This window comes from Hyperolius riggenbachi, chromosome 8, assembly GCF_040937935.1.
Source record: "Hyperolius riggenbachi isolate aHypRig1 chromosome 8, aHypRig1.pri, whole genome shotgun sequence".
Classification (NCBI taxonomy): domain Eukaryota; kingdom Metazoa; phylum Chordata; class Amphibia; order Anura; family Hyperoliidae; genus Hyperolius; species Hyperolius riggenbachi.
Window position 1 is genome coordinate 153,716,774 of NC_090653.1, and position 23,954 is coordinate 153,740,727.

The 23,954-nt window shown below is 46.4% G+C and overlaps 1 long non-coding RNA gene across 2 annotated transcripts; it reads left to right on the top strand.

Annotated features, from left to right (window-relative positions):
• Nucleotides 1-797: 797 nt before the first annotated feature.
• Nucleotides 798-23,585, top strand: LOC137528354 (uncharacterized). Of its 2 annotated transcripts, none has more exons than XR_011023372.1 (4): nucleotides 798-941; nucleotides 10,927-10,980; nucleotides 18,902-18,951; nucleotides 23,198-23,585. It is a non-coding gene; the product is annotated as an uncharacterized lncRNA (long non-coding RNA). The 2 variants fall into 2 exon arrangements; XR_011023371.1 differs by lacking the exon at nucleotides 798-941 and adding an exon at nucleotides 9,848-10,070.
• The last annotated feature ends 369 nt before the right edge of the window (nucleotides 23,586-23,954 follow it).

Below are 23,954 nucleotides of genomic sequence, written 5' to 3' on the forward strand. Positions count from 1 at the left end.
GTGCAGCGAGCAGGGAGGCTGGCCAGCATCTTTGTATTAATCATTTTCAGGGAATGTCTTTATAAAGAACAAAGGCCATGCTGAGAATCCCCCATAAAGAGATGGACTAGCCCAAAGCTTGTAGGTAATGTCATATTTCTGCTACCTACTGTGACAGCCACATGGGAGAAAAGTAATGTATGGCTCATTTTATTTTGGGAGAAATGTACTTCTTATTTGTATGTGTTTTCAATTTTAAGATTTTCGTGACAGTTCCTCTAAGCTAATATCTTCCTGCCTGTGGTGTTGATTTTTTTTAGGATGTATAAATCTATTTTAGGGATTAGATGGTATTGGTTACACTGTATAACATAGGCAGGTATGTGTTGTAGTAAGGGGCAAGCACTTACATGTAACAGTCAGACCAATTAGCAAATAGTTTGTGAATATTGCATTTTCATAAATTCGTCAGACGTAGTGACGATCCTCAAGCCACTGATGAGCCAGTGAGAACAAAACTAGAAGGAAAGAGTTACTGCGTCTGAATGTGGATACGCTGTACCACCTCCATGTAGTATAACCGTCAACAGATATGAAATATTATGAGCATGTATATTACAAGATTGTGTCGTTAAACCCTCATACTTCATGGAGGTGATAACATTGGTCAGTGATTGGCCAAACATAATTGAACGTGTGTACCAGACTTTAGAGGGAGATAGATTATTAGTGTCATTTTTCCAGATCATAGAATAAGATAATTGTAACTAGACGCCCTTTTCTCTTCTAGAACGCATATAATCACTGCCACAAGCAACTTCTGCTCAAACAGCATGGAGGAACTATTTTATATGTACAGCTGGTCTACCTACTCCAGTCAGCAAAAGCCAATTGATAATCGCTGATTCGCTGAAATACTGACTTTCCTAAATCCTTCTGAATGATCTCAAAGATCTCATGACGTGAGTCTCAACAATATATACATTGCCAGTTACTCATATGGTGCATCACCTCCAATAGATGAATATCGGTTGCACTGAACGTTTATATCTGCAACCTCAGGTGCTGCTGAATCTTCTGTACTACCGACTCTCATTACATAATATGGCTGTTAAGTGTGTAATGTATTCTTCCTATCTTCATTTTCTCAACCTGCTGCTCCAGCGGAAGTCTCCCCTCTTTTATGGGTTATGTGCGAGGGTTAATCATGGCTGGCTTTGGTAGTGTGTGTGCTCCTCATCCAGGGATGTCTCCTATAATTGCTGATTCCTCTGTCTGTCTGACCTCCTGAAGCTGCTTCTCAGTGCCAGCCTTGGCTGAGAGCCAGCAGAAGAACCTCTTTTTATGCTACAGAGAACTCTGTGCAGAGAAATGAAGGACTGAAATAACTAGTGGGAGGCTTTCTCTTTCCTGTGCTTTGACTCTGAGCCAGTGATACTACCCAATTATAGCTCTGGGAATACCCTTTCATTTGCTGGAGTATGTCTTGTGGTTAACCCAAGCCTTGTTTTAAAGTGCCGTCAAGGCAGACATGTATTAATTGTTCTATTTTTTGGGCTGCAAATGAACACTGCAATAATTTGGATAATTACTGAAGTTATGCACAAAAATATGGCTCCTAAGTGCTCCTATACAGTGTTTTAGTGGTGTGTGTGTGTGTATTGTGTAATGTGAGTGCTGCGTTGTCATCTGTAGGTAGAGATCTTTCAGTGTGTGTGACGGCAGCAGTTCTAATATCTCTGCAGACATGGCGAAGAGAATAAGCCTGTCCTTATTCCGCTGATCACTGGCACAGTCATATGCTGCATGAGTGTGTCATCCCTGCCAGCTCACTGCAGCCTTGGGGAGACGTACTCCATTTCAATTGTGCTTTTTACATCAAGCACAATTTCAAACAACAGGCACAATACTGCAGTATAGAGGGTAGAATCGATAGAAAAGCTGAATCGATAGAAAAGAGAAAGGTTTAAATGTATAATTATCTAGGCTGGGTCATTCGTTGTGCGGGGTTTGAGTGTGCTGAACACTGCATAGTTCATTCCAGCAGTTGAACTGTCTCTGACAACTCACTGCTACCAACACAACCAGCTCTCAGTACTGGATCAGGTTTTTGTTCTTGCTTTTAGTGGTGTTAGTGTGACACTTTCTCCGGTTGTACATCCCTCACACAGTCTTCCTGCCAGACGCAATTTTTTTTCTTTAATCATTGTTTCCTTCCCCCCCCCCCCCCCCCAAAAAATATAGAAACAAGTGCACAATCCGAAAGAAATCTATACAGCTTGTGATCATATTTATCCTTATAAGGACAGATGGGGCTTTCTTAAGGCATGATTCAATTGTCATTCTTAAACTTTAAATAAAGGAGTTGATTATGTGAAGAAATGTGCAATTCACTTTTTCTCTGATTTACCTACTAAGAGATCATTTTCGTTTTCTCTTTAAAATAACTTTTTAGCATTTTACAATTGAAAAAGTACCCAAAAGTTGGTGAAAAAAGTACTATCAAAATTATTTATTTTGTAATAATTATTTAAAAGTCATTTTCTGACAAGGTGTGAAAATATAACCTAGAACATACATGTCAAACTTTGACTCTGTCAAATGTGGCCCTCAGAGCCATTACATTTGGCCCTCAAGTGGTTTCCTCACTTTGAATTATGTTTGGCCCACTATAGACCACCAGGGACGCTATATTGGAGGTGAAGCCCTAGAACACCAGGGAAGCCATATGGGGAGGTAGGAGGAAAGCACTAAACACTAGGGAAATGTATAGGGGAAGGTGGGGGTCTCTAGACACCAGGGAACAGTATAGGGGAGGGAGGACCACTAGCCACCAGAGAACTTTATAAGGGAGGAAGGTGGCCAGTAGAGATTGAGGTTTTCTAGTGACTAGGTCCTAGTGGCTGATTGAGTAATGGTTAAGGGCTCTGCCTCTGACACAGGAGACCAGGGTTTGAATCTCGGCTCTGCCTGTTCAGTAAGCCAGCACTAATTCAGTAGGAGACCTTTGGCAAGTCTCCCTTACACTGCTACTGCCAATAGAGCGCGCCCTAGTGGCTGCTGCTCTGCTCTGGCGCTTTGAGTCCGCAAGGAGAAAAGCGCAATATAAATGTTATTTGTCTTGTCTTGTCTAGTGTACAATTTCGGCCCACTTTGTATTTGAGTTTCACACCCCTGACCTAGTAGAAAACTCAGGAGAAAAAAAATAATTGCATATGGGCCAGGGAGTCTTTAATAAAATAAATACAATTTTCCCCTAAATGATTAGATGAAAACGGCTGTTACTTTCTAGATGACCATATTATTATTAACCACTTCGCATCCAGACCCGCTGGATCAGAGCAGTTTTGACCTTTTAGATATGTCCCTATTTAATCAGCAATAACTTTATCCCTACTCACAACAGCTAAATGATTTATATTGGGAGGGGGTTTCAACACAAAGCAGACTTTCATTGGGGTGTATTTTTTCCAAGAAAAATAGTTTTCTATGCATTTTAATTGGAAAAAGAGGGGGAAAAGCATTATTTCTCAGTTTTATTAATTCCAGTTTAAAAATAAAAAGTGCTACAGTAGATAAAAACCATACCACCAGTATTATGTCCCCCCAGTATTAACCCCTCCCCCCCCCCCCCCCCAGTATAGTCAGATGTGTCACTTGTATTTGCCACTGCCCAGTATAAAGTATACTGTAGATAGACAGGATTAGCACCCCTCATTTTAGCCAGATGTGTCCCCAGGATTGGTGTTCCCCCATTATAGCCGGATGTGCCCCCAGGATTAGTGCCCCCATTATAGCCAGATGTGCCCCCAGTATTAGGTTCTCCCCTCCAGGAACCCCAACATATACCCCATTATTATATTCCCCCCCAGTTCACCAGATGTCCCCCAGTGATGCAATTCACCCCCCCCCCCACATGTCCTCTCACCTCATTATGGATAGCTGGATAAGCATGTTTAGTGGGCTCTCCTCATGCCCACCACTCCCCCGTTCTCCTGTGTCTCCCTCTGATACAGCCTAACAATCCCCCAAACTTACTTCTGGTCAGGGTGGTCACGGCTGACTGCACAGGCGCTGCTCGTTGACGCGCGTCCTTGTTTGTGCGCCCGCAGCCCAGGAGCACTATAAGCAGGTGTACTACATAGTTGTGCCGTCAGAACGGGGGGAGCAGTGGGCATGAGGAGAGCCCACTAAACATGCTTGCCCCTGCCCCCCCCCTCCCGATTTTCATTTTCTCGTGTGTTAAGGCATTCTTTAAGCAGCACACCAGAAAGACATGCACAGTGAAAGCATCTAGTTAAGCCAATAAAAGTAAGATAAGTAGCACTAAAAAGGGATAAAGACACAGTACACAATACAAAAAAGTTTAAATAAACCAACAGATCAAATACAGTTCAATTTATAGTGCAAATCAACCACTACACACACTCCCACCCATAGACTCATGAAAACATGGAGTTCCTCCTCATCAAAAAGGATGTTTCGAAAAAGTGGAAATTATCACAATGCTCCAAGTAGATAAAGCTAGAGTTCCTTGGGACACAAGTTCCAATCCATACAAATGCAAAGATATACAAAAAATATGCTATTCCCGGGCCAACGACTTAAATAACTGTGGGGTGGTGCGTAATTTTGCCACATGCAGAAAAATGCCCACAAATCCAGTAAGTGCCTTATATTATGCTTTGTAAGATTACTGAAAACAGCTTTCCTGCTAATGAATAGGGATGCACGAGAACGCCTCTGGCAGTGTCACAGAAATTTCCTTGAACTTTGGGTGGTTCCACAAGTTTTCACCAAACCTATTTCACCAATTGCATTTGAAGTCAATGAGTCAATTTTAATGGTTTAATAGCAAAGTCCCTATGCCGATTACAAACACCAAATTTGGTAGGTATGTGAAGGAGAACAGTGACAATAAGGGGAAAATGAAAAAAAATCCGAAAGACCTTGTGGTTTTCCAGAAAATGAGATGGCAGGAAAATTGGAATTTTGCCTGATAACGGAAACATTAGGCCATGGAAGCAGGATCTAAGATACAGGGATGTTTTGTGCCAGCTCAGCCCACTAGCCTCTCTCTGCCATCAAAACAGCAGGAGAGCGCATTGCTAGCTGGCATCATGAACTGGATGACTCCAGGAATGAATGCCATTCATGAAGTAGTAGGTGTAAAAGTAGTGTGGTAAAAAGTGGTATGAACAGCACTCCTGAATGCTTCAAATGATGTGCCAAGGTCACTGGGTCCCACAGCACTCGGGGCCCTGTTGCATCAAGAAGAAATGAGGACCGGCACCATCCGTAATAAACATTTATGCTCTTTATTAAAGACACATAGACATTTGCTGGGCAAGCATATAAAGCAATGTTTCGGAGGTGGAGCCCTCCTTTGTCAAGCTCTGTCAGTGTCTAACAAAATGTACACATACTCCTTCTTATGTAGTGAACCAACATGGAAGTTAACCTATCAAAAAGTGGCACTCGCCTATAGTGACCAATCCCCATCAGTCCTGCAAAGCGGACTTGATAGGGCACTGCTACTTAATATGCACACATTTAAGCAACCAATGAGAGCTCACGAAGCACAGATGCATAGTGAGGCATTGAGGCGTGACGTCTGCATCATCCTCTCTCAGGACGCCGATCAAAGAGGAAGAGGTCAGATGGATGACATCATTAGGTACATGCCCCCTGTCGGAGCGGACCTGATGGGGAACCTAATCCTCTGGGCGGAAAGGTTATGCCCAGCCGTGACGTACCTAACAGCAGGCAGCGTGGAGCGGAATGTAAACAATCCGCCCACGTCTCTGCTAAAGGAGCGGAGAGCGATCGGCGCCTGTCGCAAAGCAATCGCTCACCAGGGTGAATCACCCTAATTAAGGCAATATTGAAACAGAAAAATAGATCATAACACAGATAGATGTACAATGCTATAAAGGCATGAAGGGGAGAAAAACCTTCCCAGTAGTACAATAACAGTGACAACATATTAGAGATTGAATATACAGTATAGCAGGCAGGCATATATTAAAACACAAGAGCACCAACGGACCAAAATACAGAAATCATAAAAATGGCAACATGCAGAAGCCTGCCCTCCCACAACCGCCTGCTCAGGTGCAGAAGCCTGGCCTCCCACACCTGCCTGCTCAGGTGCAGAAGCCAGGTCTCCCACACCCGCCTGCTCAGGTGCAGAAGCCTGGCCTCCCACACCCGCTTGCTCAGGTGCAGAAGCCTGGCCTCCCTCACCGCCTGCTCAGGTGCAGAAGCCTGGCCTCCCTCACCGCCTGCTCAGGTGCAGAAGCCTGGCCTCCCTCACCCGCCTGCTCAGGTGCAGAAGCCTGGCCTCCCTCACCGCCTGCTCAGGTGCAGAAGCCTGGCCTCCCTCACCGCCTGCTCAGGTGCAGAAGCCTGGCCTCCCACACCCGCCTGCTCAGGTGCAGAAGCCTGGCCTCCCACACCCGCCTGCTCAGGTGCAGATGCCAGGCCTCCCTCACCGCCTGCTCAGGTGCAGAAGCCTGGCCGCCCACACACACCTGCTCAGGTGCAGAAGCCTGGCCTCCCTCACCTGCCTGCTCAGATGCAGAAGCCTAGCCTCCCACACCCGCCTGCTCAGATTCAGATGCCTGGCCTCCCTCACCGCCTGCTCAGGTGCAGAAGCCTGGCCTCCCACACCCACCTGCTCAGTTGCAGAAGCCTGGCCTCCCTCACCCGCCTGCTCAGGTGAAGAAGCCTGGCCTCCCTCACCTGCCTGCTCAGGTGCAGATGCCTGGCCTCCCTCACTGCCTGCTCAGGTGCAGAAGCCTGGCCTCCCACACCTGCCTGCTCAGGTGCAGAAGCCTGGCCTCCCACACCCGCCTGCTCAGGTGCAGAAACCTGGCCTCCCACACCCGCCTGCTCAGGTGCAGAAGCCTGGCCTCCCACACCCGCCTGCTCAGGTGCAGAAGCCTGGCCTCCCACACCCGCTTGCTCAGGTGCAGAAGCCAGGCCTCCCACACCCGCCTGCTCAGGTGCAGAAGCCAGGCCTCCCACACCCGCCTGCTCAGGTGCAGAAGCCAGGCCTCCCACACCCGCCTGCTCAGGTGCAGAAGCCTGGCCTCCCACACCCGCCTGCTCAGGTGCAGAAGCCTGGCCTCCCTCACCCGCCTCCTCAGGTGCAGAAGCCTGGCCTCCCACACCCGCCTGCTCAGGTGCAGAAGCCTGGCCTCCCACACCCGCCTGCTCAGGTGCAGAAGCCTGGCCTCCCACACCCGCCTGCTCAGGTGCAGAAGCCTGGCCTCCCACACCCGCCTGCTCAGGTGCAGAAGCCTGGCCTCCTTCACCCGCCTGCTCAGGTGCAGAAGCCTGGCCTCCCACACCCACCTGCTCAGGTGCAGAAGCCTGGCCTCCCACACCCGCCTGCTCAGGTGCAGAAGCCTGGCCTCCCACACCCGCCTGCTCAGGTGCAGAAGCCAGGACTCCCACACCCGCCTGCTCAGGTGCAGAAGCCTGGCCTCCCACACCCGCCTGCTCAGGTGCAGAAGCCTGGCCTCCCACACCCACCTGCTCAGGTGCAGAAGCCTGGCCTACCTCACCCGCCTGCTCAGGTGCAGAAGCCTGGCATCCCTCACCCGCCTGCTCAGGTGCAGAAGCTTGGCCTCCCACACCCGCCTGCTCAGGTGCAGAAGCCTGGCCTCCCACACCCGCCTGCTCAGGTGCAGAAGCCTGGCTTCCCACACCCGCCTGCTCAGGTGCAGAAGCCAGGCCTCCCACACCCGCCTGCTCAGGTGCAAAAGCCTGGCCTCCCACACCCGCCTGCTCAGGTGCAGAAGCCTGGCCTCCCTCACCCGCCTGCTCAGGTGCAGAAGCCTGGCCTCCCACACCCGCCTGCTCAGGTGTAGAAGCCTGGCCTCCCACACCCGCCTGCTCAGGTGCAGAAGCCTGGCCTCCCACACCTGCCTGCTCAGGTGCAGAAGCCTGGCCTCCCTCACCAGCCTGCTCAGGTGCAGAAGCCTGGCCTCCCTCACCCGCCTGCTCAGGTGCAGAAGCCAGGCCTCCCACACCCGCCTGCTCAGGTGCAGAAGCCTGGCCTCCCTCACCCGCCTGCTCAGGTGCAGAAGCCTGGCCTCCCTCACCCGCCTGCTCAGGTGCAGAAGCCAGGCCTCCCACACCCGCCTGCTCAGGTGCAGAAGCCTGGCCTCCCTCACCCGCCTGCTCAGGTGCAGAAGCCAGGCCTCCCACACCCGCCTGCTCAGGTGCAGAAGCCAGGCCTCCCACACCCACCTGCTCAGGTGCACGGAAGACTGGAGTGGCCAGGAAGTGAAAACGGATCCGATTGACCAGTGAGCATAGCCGTTTGTCAGTGTGAACCAAGCCTTACGGATCCGTTGAAGCGGAATCCAGAACCCTTTTGACCGGATCTGTTTGGCTGAATCGGGCCTAAATGCTATTGACACCAAAATTGTGATATAAGTTAAGGATAGTCCTGGGAACAAGTAAAAAAAAAAAATCATTTTTCAAAAAGACCTTGTAGTTTTTGCGAAAATCAATTTTAAAAATGCAAGGAAAAATGGTTTTTAAAGTCAGAAAAATGACAGTTTAAAAACCGTTTCCTTTGCATTTTCAAAATCAATTATCTCAAAAACGACAAGGTCTTTTTGAAAAATATTTTTTTGGGGGGGCTTGTTCCCACTATTCCCCTTATCATAAGTAGTTCAGTGATGGTAGCATGTATGGGGGGCACAAAATTACACAAAAATTCTTGAAATTACGCAAAATTATGGATGATTATGTTTACATGATGTATATGTTACGGCCAGAACCCGAAGTGTGGCCACTTCTAGTTCTGGCCGGCCACTTCGGGTTCTGGCCGGCCAATGCGCGAAGTGGCCGCAGCGCTGCGGCCAATGTGAGAAATGTTTTGTTGACGCCGTCTCGCCGCGGCCAAATTGATGACAAACTTGCTTAATTTTAATGAAATGTAGCCGGCGGCAATGTCATAGATGAAGCCGCCGGCTTTCGCGCACTGCCTCTCCCGATCCCCCCTCCCTCCTCTCCCCGCCTCCCTCCTCTCCCCGCCTCCCATTACAATACATAGCAGCCGGGCGGGGACATGCAGCCGGAGAGTCGTTCGTCGCGGCAGGGGAATGCAGAGCGGGTGCTGGCAGAAGCGATGTCTGCAGCCTCCCCCGCTCTGCTGCCCCTGCTGCGACGAACGACTCTCCGGCTGCATGTCCCCGCCCGGCTGCTATGTATTGTAATGGGAGGCGGCGAGAGGAGGGAGGGGGGATCGGGGAGAGGCAGTGCGCGAAAGCCGGCGGCTTCATCTATTCTATGACATTGCCGCCGGCTACATTTCATTAAATTAAGCAAGTTTGTCATCAATTTGGCCGGGCGAGACGGCTGTAAACATTCCATTTCTCACATTGGCCGCAGCGCTGCGGCCACTTCGCATATTGGCCGGCCAGAACCCGAAGTGGCCGGCCAGAACTAGAAGTGGCCACACTTCGGGTTCTGGCCGTAACATATACATCATCTAATACAAGACCAATTTTCCTGCGAGTCATCCAATGTTGTATACATGATATGCTGCATGAAATGCCCCTGAAGAGGAATCTATATTGGAAAAACAGGACAAAAACTGCGCACAATGAACCATCACCGCTTTAAAATCAATGAAGGTAAAATGGACACACCAGTGGGCCAACACTTCTGTGAACCAGGACACAGCATGCAAGATCTCAAAGTACTTATTCCTAAGGGTAACTTCAAAAATTATCAATCAAGAAAAATTTATGAAAATGTTCAAGACATTAACAGAAGGTTTAAATTGTGGAACAGGATTCATGACACCTTATGTAACATGATTGATTTGGCTTCATGATCTTCAGAAACCTGCTGGATTTCATGTATGGTTGCACTAACTCACTGGCTCCAGCCTGCTGATCACCTGACACCTAACGGATAAACAGTAACCAGCACAACTGTCATCTTCGTGTTTACCATTTATCTGCATCAGTGTTTTACTTCAGCTTACATCTGGAAATATGCCTGAAGAAGGGGACTAGATCCCAGAAAGCTTGCATCATTTAACTCTATTAGTTAGCCATTAAAAGGTATTCTTTTTTACAAAACGTTGTTTTTTTCTACCTATATAATTTGTTTGGCTAACACGGTACATAAACTGTTTTGCTACTATGTTTACATGGGAAATTTATTATGAATTTTCTCGTAATTTCGCATTAAGATTTTGCATCGTAATTGCGAACTACAAAGCAAAATAAGACTCTGCGAATCTGCAGTGAAGGAATCCTATAGCTCATAAAGTTTTCTCAGTAGCTGGCAATACAGTACAGTAACGTAAATAAACACACTTCTACCTATCTCTACTTCAGCACACAGTAAATTCTACAAATCACAATTCTGTACACAATTAATCCTACAAATCACGGTTCTCAATAGGTAAAATACAGCTAACTACTAGGTATCGCCCACTGAAGCATACAGTTCTCTTTCTGTCTCTATTTCTAGATCTAACACACAGCAATCACAAGAAAGAGCAAAAAACCCACCCCATCCACCCCCTTTATATTTGTCTGTGGTGGAATCTCTGCTGATTGGTTGGTGGTGGTTGCTGTGCATCCTGGGAGCAAATGATTCGTTCAGAGGTCGCCCATTCTGTGTTTCCTGATAAACAGTTGGTATTGTACTTCCCCCTGCCCCTTAGGCTTTTCCCACGATCATTCAGCGACTGCATGGGGAATCACTGGGCCATTCTCGCGGGAAAAGTATGATAAGCACTCATTCATACTTATGAAAATACTAAATGGGAGTGAACTGAATGGATGTTTTTCACACCTTGTTTTGTATTAATGGCTATAAGCTGTTTATCTATGGCATCCTTTTGTGTTTATCTATAACCTTTTTGTACTTGCAGCTGTAATGCAAATAATTCTCTCCTAATATATTCAGGCTCAATCAACTGGTGCAGCCAATACCTTTCGAAGGACAGATCATTTTGAAAAGGTGTGTATTTTTGCAGCAGAAAACTGGAAATCACCTACTACTTCTTGATCAAGGCAAGTCCTTCAAAGAGTTCTATGCAGAAGCCTGTATAGCACTATGCAAAGGTTCCTCCAATCGCCCTTCTCATTTGTCTAGCTGCTAGACTCTAGTAACTACTCTACTCTGAATCCACTCTACAAGACTACTCATAAGCGTCATAGCATCTTTCTGTCACCACCTTCTCACTATCCTGAGAATACACCTCTCACAAGTAGCCTTCGGCGACCTTGTGTGCTTCCAGCCTATGGCCGGTGCTCCAACGTTTTGTCCTACATTGTCGAAATAACCTACGCTAATGACAGAATGATGGAGAACTCCATCGAGGTGACCTACAAATCGAAATATCCTACTATGGATATAGGGAGATTGTTTATGAGTTTCACTGTATTTTATTGCTATTAAGGTAATAATGGAAATAAGTATGAAAATGTAGCAGAAATAGATGATTCATCTATGCTCAGGGCGGCTGCACGGACCCTAGAAAGGAGCCTGCTCATTGGGACACACTTGCCGCAGCACTCCCTCCAGCCACAGGCTATTACTCCGCACACCCGTAGGGTAAACCGATGAGGGGAAATTAGAAAACCTAAATGCACATGTGCAGAGTGGGCGTGGAAAGTACTAAGCACGCGCTGAAGGGAAAGTAGGCAAAATCGACGCGTAGGTCAAAACGTTGGAGCACCGGCACTACTCAGCCTCCTGGACACTGGTTCCAATCTCAAAAAATACAGAAGAAGGGACACTTGAATCTAGATCACTGCTTTAACTGGGTGGCCCATGAAGTACTGTGCTGCCAGCAAGAGGGGTGAGAAGTTACTACCCAGGAGCAGGGATGATAGCCCCTGTGACACGTATTCTGCCTGGGTTACACTGTGCAGTGTTAGGTGCGTATTGCGTTATTGCGTGCAGGTTACTACAACAAGAGCCGCTGTCATAGCTAAATGTGCCTGTACTGCAGGATTGCCTTGCTACATTTAACTGCTTTATCCCTTATGCGCTGCATTATACATGCTCACTGAGCAGTGATTGGCTGCACAGTGTGTGAAAGCTATGCCAACAGAGGCTATTGTTCTAGCTAAATGTGCTTAATTGCTGGACTATGCTGTTAATTGGAGCTGCTCAACTACATCATGTGCTGCATCATGCATGTTTACTACTGCTTGACTAATGCAATTAAAGTATATTCAAGGACTTTCAAGTATTATAGTGACCTGACCTGGGTTTTGGATGCAGACAGCTATCTTTAAAAGGAACCTAAAGTCTAGTAAAATAAAAGGCAGTTTTACTTACCTGGGGCTTCTACCGGCCCCCTGCAGCTGCCCTGTCCCCCCGCTAAGTTTCGATTTACCCCGACTGGCCACTGCGCCTGCATGGCTGTGATCGCATGTGTCTTCATTTGCTCTCCGGTGCGGGCACAGTAGACACAGCAGACAACGGGAGTGTGAACGAGGACGCGCGTGGCCAGAACGATAGAGGATCGTGACTACTGGCACGGACCCAAAGCGACTGCAGAAAAACTGCCTTCTTTTTTTTAGGTTCCCTTTAAGTGCCCTTTTTACTTTTAACTGTCCTTCCCATAAATGGGTACACAGAGTGAGTGAGTGATGTGTGAGTGTTCATGGGCTGTATGCACAGAATAAATCTTGTGGGCTGTGTTAGATATAGGGCCTGATTCATGAAGCTGCGCTGGTGTGCAGTAGTACTCGATAATCCACGTTTACATAGCAGCGCTCACTGCTATGTAGGAGAGTGCCTTCCCTTAGTTATGCGCATTGTTTCCTTAGCAACGTGCGTAACTTTCGATCGGGTGGTCCTGTGAAGTGTCACTATGGCAATATATCACTCGTGGCTGCTATTATGACAATTAACATGTTAATTGACAAATTGTAGTGGCCGCGAGTGAATTATTGAGGTACCAATACTTCACAGGACCGCATTGAAAGTTACACGCGTTGCTAAGGAAGCAATGCGCGTCACTAAGGGAAGACACGCTTCTACATAGCAGCGAGCGCTGCTACGTAAAAAGTAGATTAGCAAGCACTACTGCATATTAAGCTGCGCTGCTTTAGCTGCTTGATGAATCAGACCCATACAGGGGCGTAACCAGTCTTAACAGGGCCCCCCTGCAAAAATGATAGCATGGGGCCCCCTTGGTCCCCGAACCTCATGAGGGTCACTTGATCGGGAGCTGGTTCTGCTGTGAAGCAGCGTCTGGAAACAGGAAAAAATTACAGATGCTCCCGCTACTCGCTACTCTGCATGGCGAGAGGAGGTGGCAGGGACGTTTTTGTGAGCAAATGGGGAGGTTACTTTGCTAATTGGCTGGGGAGAGGGAGGAGGAGGGTCCCCAAAGCCTCCAGGTCCCTGTGATGGAGGGGGTCACAGGGGTGATTGCTACGCCCATGGGCCCATAGTGACCAGCAATATGTCTACGTAGGCCCTGGTTCCTCATCCAACAGTATGATGGGATTCTAAATGATTTTTTCAATGATTCTGCTTTTGTAGCTGTGAAAAATGCACCTGTTTTAAGATTGGTTGTTAAGGCAATAAACTTTTTGCATTTTGGCATAAATCAGTGTGTTATACCTTGATCCTTCTCTATATATGTATTGAAATTGATTGCACTGGGCTGACTACTCTCACAAATAGCCCTCCCCACCTCTCTCCTCAATGGTATGCATCAAAATATTCCCCAAAATACCTCCCATCTCCAGACTAAGGCAACCTCCTGTTCTTCCCCCTTCCCTCCATCCTGTGCTTTTGATAGAAAGTCACTTTTTGTCTTCCTAAATCCCTATCTATTTGTACATGGTATTAATGAGAGTAGACATGTGGGCCCATATGTAATTCTTTTTTTATCCTGAATTATCTCCTAGGATATAATTTTAATATTCTCTTTAACATAACTTTTAAGTACCTGTATTTTACAGTTGAAAAAGTACCCAAAACTTGGTGGAAAGAACCATATAATTTGTTTTGAGTGTTTTCTTGCTTGCTGGTGGTTTAAAAGGCATTTTATGAAAAGGTGTGAAAATATCACCCAGGAGAAAACTCAGGAGAAAAAGTGAATTACATGTGGGCCGTGGTTTGTTGTTTTATCTACTTGCTGGGCATTCAATAATCATGTTATGTTCTCACTTCTTCCCCTATGTCTGATATAACTTGTTAAATGTTACAAGAGGACAGCAATACTTTTTGGATGCAATCTTGATTGCCACTATATAGTAGGGCAATTCCCAGCCAATCAAGATACTGCTCCACTTTAATGATACACTAATATGTCTTTAAATACAAAAATATGTATATGCAATGCTCTTTCCCATAACTTTAGTATTCAGGCTGCAAAAAAAAAACCAACCAAACAAAAAAAACCCCTAAAAAACTCTACTTAACCTCGTCTATTGCCCGGATCTTCCGGAGCTTCTATGAATCCCTATATAACATCCCCAAAGATTTATCAGGAGGTGATGAATCTGAACTACAGCAGCAGATGCGAGAATACATCATCAGGTCAGGTTTACCCACTCTATCCCCTGAAGCTATGGAAAATCTGAAGGACCCCATATCTCTAGACGAACTTAAATTAGCACTCTCTCAGACTCCATCGGGAAAGGCCCCGGGACATGATGGGTTTTCTTTAGACTATTATAAACGATTCATGACCACTTTGCACCCCCACCTCCTCAGGGCCTACAATTCCTTAATTGACACTGACACCCCCACGTCCTTCCCGAGAGATATGCTCCTTTCTCATGTCACGGTGATTCACAAGCAGGGCAAGGACGCTGCGCTCTGTGCCAATTATCGCCCCATATCGTTATTGAACCTAGACTTAAAGCTTTTCGCCAAAATTCTCGCAAACAGGTTGTCACCTCACATGGCGGGTTTGGTGCATTATGACCAAGTGGGTTTCATCCCAACCCGAGAGGCAAGAGATAACACAATTAGAACACTGGGGGAGGTACACTGGGCGCGATCGAGGGCCTCACCAATGATGCTTTTATCTACAGATGCAGAGAAGGCCTTCGATCGCGTCCATTGGAGATTTATTGAATCCACCCTGCAACATGTTGGTCTTCCTAACAATATGCTCTCATGGATAATGGCACTATATACTAATCCCACAGCACAGGTAAAGGTAAACGGTGAACTATCACAGCCTTTAGGGATAGCTAACGGGACAAGCCAAGGCTGTCCGTTGTCCCCATTTGTCTTTGCCCTCACACTTGAACCCTTACTCCGTACAATCAGGTCTAACCCTAATATTCAAGGTCTCAAATTGCCCTCCGCAGAACATAAAATAGCCGCCTACGCGGATGACCTCCTCTTTTACATTACATCACCACATGTTTCAATCCCTAATTTACTAAAAGAGCTTAAACTATACGGCCAACGCTCACATTTCAAAATTAACTACAGTAAATGCGAGGCATTGAACGTGAATTTGGACCCAGCTGTACAGAGCTCTTTAGAAGGCACATTTCAGTTTAAGTGGTCCCCCAGAGCCCTAACGTACTTGGGCACTAAAATTCCTGCCGATCTCTCAGATATATTTAACCTAAATTATAGGCCTCTTTTATCAACAATAAAACATGACTTGCAGAGATGGGACAGTACGAGGTTCTCGTGGTTCGGTCGTGTCAACATTGTTAAAATGAATGTGCTCCCCAGATTCCTCTATCTCTTCCAGACTCTCCCTATAGCTATTCCAACTTCCTTTTTCAAAGAAATTAGACAGGTCCTACAGCGCTTCATTTGGCAAAGTAAACCTCCGAGACTAAAATATCATATCACAACCTTACCAAAGGAGTATGGGGGAATGGCCATTCCAAATTTGCAACTATATTATACAGCAGCTTCGCTGCTCAGAATATTTGACTGGCATCGAAATAGCACTCATAAACAATGGGTATCGATGGAACATGATATCTCTTATTTTGCCCTTAAAAACTTATGCTGGACTAGTAAGCGTCCATGGATTAGAGGTATTTCGCACCCTGTCACTGTGAACACTCTTAAATTATTCGCTCAACATAGCCAATCATCCTCATTAGCACCATGGCCCTCCCCCCTTCTTCCCCTCTTAGATAATCCTCGCTTTCCACCGGGTACCTGTGGACTAGCATATAGGAGTTGGAGGAGCCTTGGCTTCTTACGAGCATGTCACCTGTTGACAGATAACAACTGGAACTCCCTGAGCCATATACAGTCCCAGTTGGGATCTCCTAACCTGGACATATGGGCCTTCTCCCAATTTAAACACTTTTTGCTCAGCATGGGATCTAAAACTGAATTCTCCCGTCCACTAACACAATTCGAATCCATGTGCTCCGGAGTCGGTCCCATGACAAGGGCCATATCATTAATATATAATATGCTAATCACCTCCAGGGATCCTAGCTCCATTCTACGCTCCAAATGGGAATCTTCTCTGGGCTCCACTTTCTCAGATGCACAGTGGCAAAAGATTGTCATACTAGCCCACAAAGCCTCAATCGCGGCACACATCCAAGAATCGGGATATAAGCTCCTTACACACTGGTACAGAACCCCAGAAAGGCTTCATCAGATGTACCCCAGCGTTAGCCCCCTGTGTTGGCGATGTCAGGCACACACAGGGTCACTGTTGCATATCTTTTGGACTTGCCCGAATCTATCACTATTTTGGGAATCAGTGAAATCTATAATGGAAAGCGTGACGGGGGTAGAGACTTCTTCTGATCCCTCATATTATCTGCTCCATAACACACCTAGGAGTCTGGGTAGATACAAAAAATCACTTTCCAAACATTTAATAAACGCCGCCAGACTGGTAATAGCCCGTCATTGGAAATCAACGCAATCTCCATCCACAGCGGAGTGGCTAAGAGAAGTAAAGCACATTAAAATAATGGAAAATCTTACCCAGTCAATATACAACCGCGATGAGCAGTTTAAGCCGTACCTGGGCTCCTTGGTCAGAATATGAGGAATCAGGGGATTACACTAGAATACTTAACACTTAGTCCCTGGGACTACACTCATATGCTCCCCCGTGTAGACATTCTTTAGCGTTCTTGCTTGAGACTAGAATTAGGTTGCCCCGGCTTGGGTCCTGGTGTGGGGCCCCGCGCCCCGACGCGCCGCCACCTCTTGACGTTTCCTTATGTCACCTTCTCTGTTTCTCTCTCTTCCTTTCTATCTTTTAAAACCCAACTACTTCATTCTCCCACCTAATATTAGGTCTTATACGCCTTTCCGTTTCCCCTTTCAATGTATAATGAGATAAAAGTCCATATCAACCTGATATAGCGGAGCCCCTCGAGTGTATGATCCCTATGGGCCTCGAGGGACCCACACTTATGTGACCCCTCCTATATGGAGATTTAACGTATAGGACTTTTTTACGCTCACATGGGGGCAGCCATGTGAACTTAACTTGCTACCTATCCTATACATTGATAAATCTAGAATGTATTTTTTTAATACCCAGGCGTGTATGGCCTCCTGTGAATTTGCACGTTATATTAATAAAGGTGCTTCACTCCTCTTGAATACTGTACGCTGGCGGCACTGGTAAGCTGCATTTTTATGTGTTCAATATCTAATTCTTGACTGTGAGGTGCATATGATGTTATTGTGGGATGCTATATCTCTGTAAAACTTTGCTCATAAATAAAGAATCTTTTAAAAAAAAAAACTCTACTTACCCGGGGCTTCCTCCAGCCACTAGCAGGTGCTATGTCCCTTCGCGCAACTCCACTCTCAGCCGCTGGCTCCTATTCCTGAACTACTGCGCCGGCGCAGTACACTCCACAACAAGTGCAAGTGCTTGACAGCGGTGCTCACGCAGTAGTGGAAAACCTGGTGAGGTCGGCCTCTGCACCGGTGGGGACCAGGAGCCACTGGCTGAGAGTGGAGCTGCAGCGAGGGACATAGCAGCTGCTAGGAGCTGGAGGAAGCCCCAGGTAAGTAGATGCTTTTTTTTTTTTTTTTTTGCAGCCTGGATATTCCCTTTAAATACATGGAAGCTGTAGAGGTAAGTAAGGTTACGTTCACTGAGACACGTTGCAAGTCTTTGTGTCAGACAATATAATCGCATTGCAAATGCTTTGTAATTATATTGTAATGGTATTGTATGTTCACATCGGCATGTTAGCAGTGGAACACATTGGCATAACGCAGGGCCATTTCTTGGGCAGTGCTGGCAGGATGACCGCCCTGGGCGCAGACCAGCAAGTAGAAGAAGGGGGCGCAGACAGAAGGAAATAACAGATAGGGAACTGGTGACCCGCGGTGCAGCTGAATGAAACAAGAAAGAAGATTACCAGCGTGATCGCTTCCTTGATTCCTCCTAGGCTGCCTGCGTCAGACGTCAAGTCATCATCACGTCACCACCACGTGATGACACTTGATGTCCTGTAGCGATACTGCAGGCTGTCAGTGCACGTCGCCCATGGAGGAGTTGGCTTTCTGAGCTCTCTTCGCCTGTGTTTCCTGGTCCCTGCTTCCTCCTGGATGAGCGGCTGGTCACTAGCAAGTGGACAAATCTACTTCTGACCTGTGGCTGTGTGACTGTCCCTAAAGAGTAAGGGTTTTTGAGTCCACGGTGGTGGGGGGAAGGGGGTACAATGTGTACCACATAACATGCACATTAACAGTTGCAGTGAAGCATACTTTGTATGTACTATATGCAACGCACCACAGGCATAATGTGATTGTCCCCTCTGTTGTTTTGCAATCCTGTACACCGCAGCATGTCATTGTGAACATAGCTTTAAAAAAGGTGTAATCTGAAGTTAAGACGGAAAATCTCAGTACAATACAGATATATAATAGTTTGTACTCGTCGTGTGTAAAGTGTGTGTCTCAGGGAAAGTAGTCTTTTTTTTCGTCTTGACAGTCTGGTGATTTGGTGACATTTCTCTGGATAAGATGGTGGATTTGCTTCAGGTAAGGGAATATTTGTCACAATACAGAGTAGGCAGTTGAGGTAAAAATAACATGTAATTGTGCAGTAATTGCTTTAAGCATAATTCTACTTTCAATCAGCCCAGAAGACTGTATTACAGTGCGATATTGTGATTATTACATAACAAAGGAGTGAAAGGTGAGGGGGTAGAACAGATGAACTAAAAAGACAAATGCACAACAGTGTAAATGGAATTTTTCTTTCTCCTCAAATAGTAGTATAAAAGACAAATGATGCCAAGCTCCGTGCAGAGTTAAAACTTTGAATATAAGAGACAGAGGATTTTGGAATAATTTAGAATATGGGTTTAAAGGGAGCTTGGATGCTTTCTGTGAATTGAAGGACATAATTACTATTTAACTCCCAGCAGTGTGGATCCAGGGACTTTATCGGATTTCAATCTTGAGTTGTGAAGGAATTATTTTCCCTTTTAGAGCTAATTGGCTCAAGCCTTATTAAATTGTACCTAAAGGGAAAAAGTGCCCCTACGGGCCCCTTGAAAGTCAGCTTGTTGGCAGCTTGCACATGAGCACATAGACCTGCTCGGGCTCTGGTGGAAAAAGCTGAGCCCAATTGGGTCTGTGTTACTGCTCATGTGCAAGCCGCCTGCCCAATAGCACAGCCCCGATTGCACTCAGCTTTTTCCCGCCACAGGCTGAGCGCACTGGCGTAACAATAGGGAATGCGACCCCTGCCGTCGCGAGGGGGGCCGGGGCCCCCCTAGGGCCTGCTCAGGGACTTTTGGGGGGCAGGAGGGGTCGCAGCATAAGAGCAGAGTGTGGTAGATCGGTGGGGAGGGGGGAAATTCCCCCCCCCCCCCATCACCTCGGGCTCTCCTCTCAGCGCTCCCCGTCGGCAGGCTGAATACATTACCTCCTTCTCGCCGGAGGTCTTCCGTTCTCTAAGAGCTTCATGCAACTTCCTGTGTAAACAAGAAATTGCTCTTAGAGATTGGAAGACCTCCAGTGAGAAGGAGGTAATGTATTTAGCCTGCCACCGCCGCTGCTGCTGCCCGCTGCCACCAATGATTGCAGGAGGGGAGCGCTAAGAGGAGAGCCCGAGGTAAGAGAGGGGGGGGGAATTTCCCCCCTCCCCACCGATCTTCCACACTCACCTCTTATGCTGCGACCCCTCCTGCCCCCCAAAAGTCCCTGAGCGGGCCCTGGGGGGAGATTTTTTTTTTTGCAGGGGGGCCCGGAGATTTCTAGGTACGCCCCTGGCTGAGCGGTTCCTTGCTACTGCAAATGTGCAGTGCAGCCGGACTTCAGTGGATCTCATCGCTAGACCGGCGTGCCTGAGGGGGACAGGTGAAGCCTCTCTAGGCTTCCCCTTCCGATGTAAGTATTCCAAAATAGCATTTGCTTTAAGCTATGTACACGTGAGATAAAAGTCTTTTGAAACTGAGGAATGAATCTGTTGCATAGGTGTGGTTGGAAGGTTTGAGCGACGGATCTAAGGATCCTGTATGCATGCAAAAGATCAGTACATGTAAAAGTAATGCTTTTTTCACGCATGCACTGTGCCTACATAATTTAAAAAATATCTGGTGATTTCATACACACCTTGTCTAACCAATAAGCATCTGCTTAACGACCAATCTGTCCCCTATAATTGCCTCGTAGTCTACTGGCCCCCCTATAGCTGCCATAGTTTCTGTGGTGGATGGGTTTTTTATAGTTGCCCTGGTGTTTAGTGGGTATTTTAAAATACCTCTCAGTTCCAGTGGTGAGCAGCTCCCCTCTCTTCTCAGATCGCCATCCAGCCTCACACTGAAGCTAAGTACAGGATCCCGGCTTGATGACCTCATCAAACCGGGTCCTGATACTAGAGGCAGTTGGATTCCGAAGCCTGGATGGCGATCTGAGGTGAGGGGAAGCTGCATGTCGTGGGAACAAGGAGAGGTGAGAGCAGCTGAATCTCCCCCTTTGGCTGTGCACAATCACGGCGAGAGCGGTGGGACCAAGGTCTGTTCCAGATACGTCCTGTCAGAAGCTAACAAACATGACGAGTCTGAAACATCCTGTGAATCACACACAGAAAGTGTATCTTCCCCTGTTAGTGGATTGGGGAGAGAGAGAGAGAGAGAGAGAGAGAGAGAGAGGGAGAGAGAGAGGGAGAGAGAGAGAGAGGGAGAGAGAGAGGGAGAGAGAGAGAGAGAGAGAGAGAGAGAGATCACACTTGTAGCCGTGTAAAATGCCAACAGTTTTACTGTAGGTATTGTTTAAGTTATATACTCTGACAAGTAGCCGTCCCCTGCCTCTCTACTCAATGATATGCATCAGAATATTTCCCAAAATACCTCCAATCTCCAAACTAGGAGAACCTCCAGTTCTTTCCCCTTACCCTTGGTGGTCTGGATAGGGTGATGGCTAAGGGCTCTGCCTCTGACACAAGTGACCTCCTGGATTTGTTCAAATCTTGGCTCTTCCAGTTCAATTAGCCTGCACCTATTCAGTGAGGGGACCTTGGGAAAGACTCCTTAACAGCGCTACTGCCTCCTGAGCGCACCCTAGTGGCTGCAGCTCAAGTGCTTTGAGTCCGCCAGGAGAAAAGCACAAAAATGTTATTTGATTCTAAAACTACATGCTTTAATTGAATCCCATTTCTGAGCAACTTTGGTGAGAACTACCATAATAAAATACATAGTTTCTCAAAAAATGAGTACACCTCTCACATTTTTGTAAATATTTTACCATATCTTTTCATGGCACATCACTGAAGATATGACCCTTTGATACAATGTAGTCAGTGTACAGCTTCAATTCAACAGTGTACAGTGTCAATTTGCTGTCCAATCAAAATAACTCAACACACAGATATTAATGCTTAAACAACTGGAAACAACACCCCTAAGTGAAGAATGTCAACATTTTGCCCAATTAGTCACTTTACCTCCCCAGGGTCTTGTTAGTCATTAGTGATACAAGGTCTCAGATGTAAATGGGGAGCAGGTGTATTATTACTGTCACGCCCTCTCATACTGGTCAATGGAAGTTCAACATGGCATTACATTGCATAGAACTCTCTGAGGATCTTAAAAAAAAAAGAATTGTTGCTCTACATAAAGATGTCCTAGGCTATAAGAATATTGCCAACACCCTTAAACTGAGCTGCAGCATGGTGGCCAAGATGATACACCGGTTTAACAGAACAGGTTATACTCAGAACAGGCCTCACCATGGTTGACCAAAGAAGATGAGTGCACTTACTCAGAGTCATATCCAGAGATGTGACATGATGAGGAAGTGACTACAGTGTGACCCTCACTGATAAGAAATTCTAACTATAAAACACTTTCCTAGCAGAAAATGGCTTCTGAGAGCAAGAAAGAGATAAACAGGGGAATTTATTATCAGTGAGGGTCACACTGTAGTCACTTCCTATCTGAGTCAGGACTGAGTCAGCCACTTACATACCTGATATTTAACTCTTTCAGGCAGAGAAAGAAAAAAAAGGAACACAGCATAGTTGTTTGTGTGCTGGGCACTGTACATACCCATGTCTATCTCATCATGTCACATGTCACTTCGGGTATCCTTTAAGACATGGGAAGTTCTAGTATGGCCTTGTCAAAGCCCAGCAATATTTCCCAAGGAGATGCTGTGGGGTGGACTGAAATGGGCTGAGCACATTAGAAACAGCTGGGAAAAATCTCCATGGAGATGTCTGAAAACACAAAAAGAAATCGGAAATCTGTGAACTCAGATCTGTTAACTAAATCCCACACAAAAATAAGCAGACCCTCCATCAGAATTTTAAATGCAGAGAAATCACAAACACAAATTTGCAAACACAAATAAAATGCAATGGGCTTGATTCACAAAGTGGTGCAAACACTTTGCACGCCTGTGAAAACCCCTTTATCACGCCTAAACTCAGTTTAGGCATGATAAGAAGAAACTTGCGCGAATTTTCCGCGCGCAACCGCACACGCGCGCGCGCAGCGGCCCCCGCTTCGCGCGAAGCTCCCATTAAGCCCTATGGGACTTTGCGCGCGCGAGTTACAGCACAAAGCGGTGATAACTTTGCTGGTGCAAAGGTTATCACGCCTAAAGTCTTTTAGGCGTGATAACTGAGTTATCACCGCTTTGTGAATCGAGCCCCTTGCGTTTAAAATACATTACATGTATAGCGTTTCCGGAAAATCTCAAATCCTAAACAAATTTTAATGTGCATGAAACCTGCCGAAATGATTGTAATCATTTTTCATGTTGTTATTTTATTTAGCTTCATCTTACACAGCTTCAATGAAGAGGGCATGATATGTCCACATGTTGCAAAACCAACCACTTTTCCTACATAATCTATGCCAAAAACAGAAATCTAACATAGCAAAGACAACATTTTTTGGCACCAGCAAACACGACAGCAAGAAATCAGCACCGAGAAAGCCGTCCCCAGAATGACAATGCAGAAGCCATTGATCTGCTACAAGTAGGTCATTTGCTTGTTTTTTAAAGACGCATCTTCCAAAGATTCTGCAGCCTGTCAGAAAAACACTTCATTTTCCCTCTTGGTCCCTCTTGGTCCAGCTAAGGAGGTAATTTAATTCAACTGCCGCCAGGTACGTTATAAGCTAAGTGATGTCAGGAATATTTTGCAGCTGAAGCCCTAAATGTGCTTATTCAGTGCTTGTCATTCTGGATATCGATGTCTGCACTGTAATTTGTTTAATTACATAAATTAATAGTATTAAAACCATTAGATTTTGGTCTTGCTTCAAGCTTTTTTTCCTCAGTAATTACTCTCCGTGTGTGTCGATATACTCCCTTGAGTGTGTCTTCTGCCTACATCTTCAGTTTCTACGGTAGTATTCTTTCCAACCACCCACACACACACAGAACGCAGCTCTCTATTGGCATACAAACAGTAACAGTACACTTCTTAAAGACTATTTCAAGTTTAGATGAAAATACGCTATCTGCCTGCAACCTTTAAATTTTGTTTGAGTGGCTTAGGGCTAGTGCACACCAAAAAGTGTTCT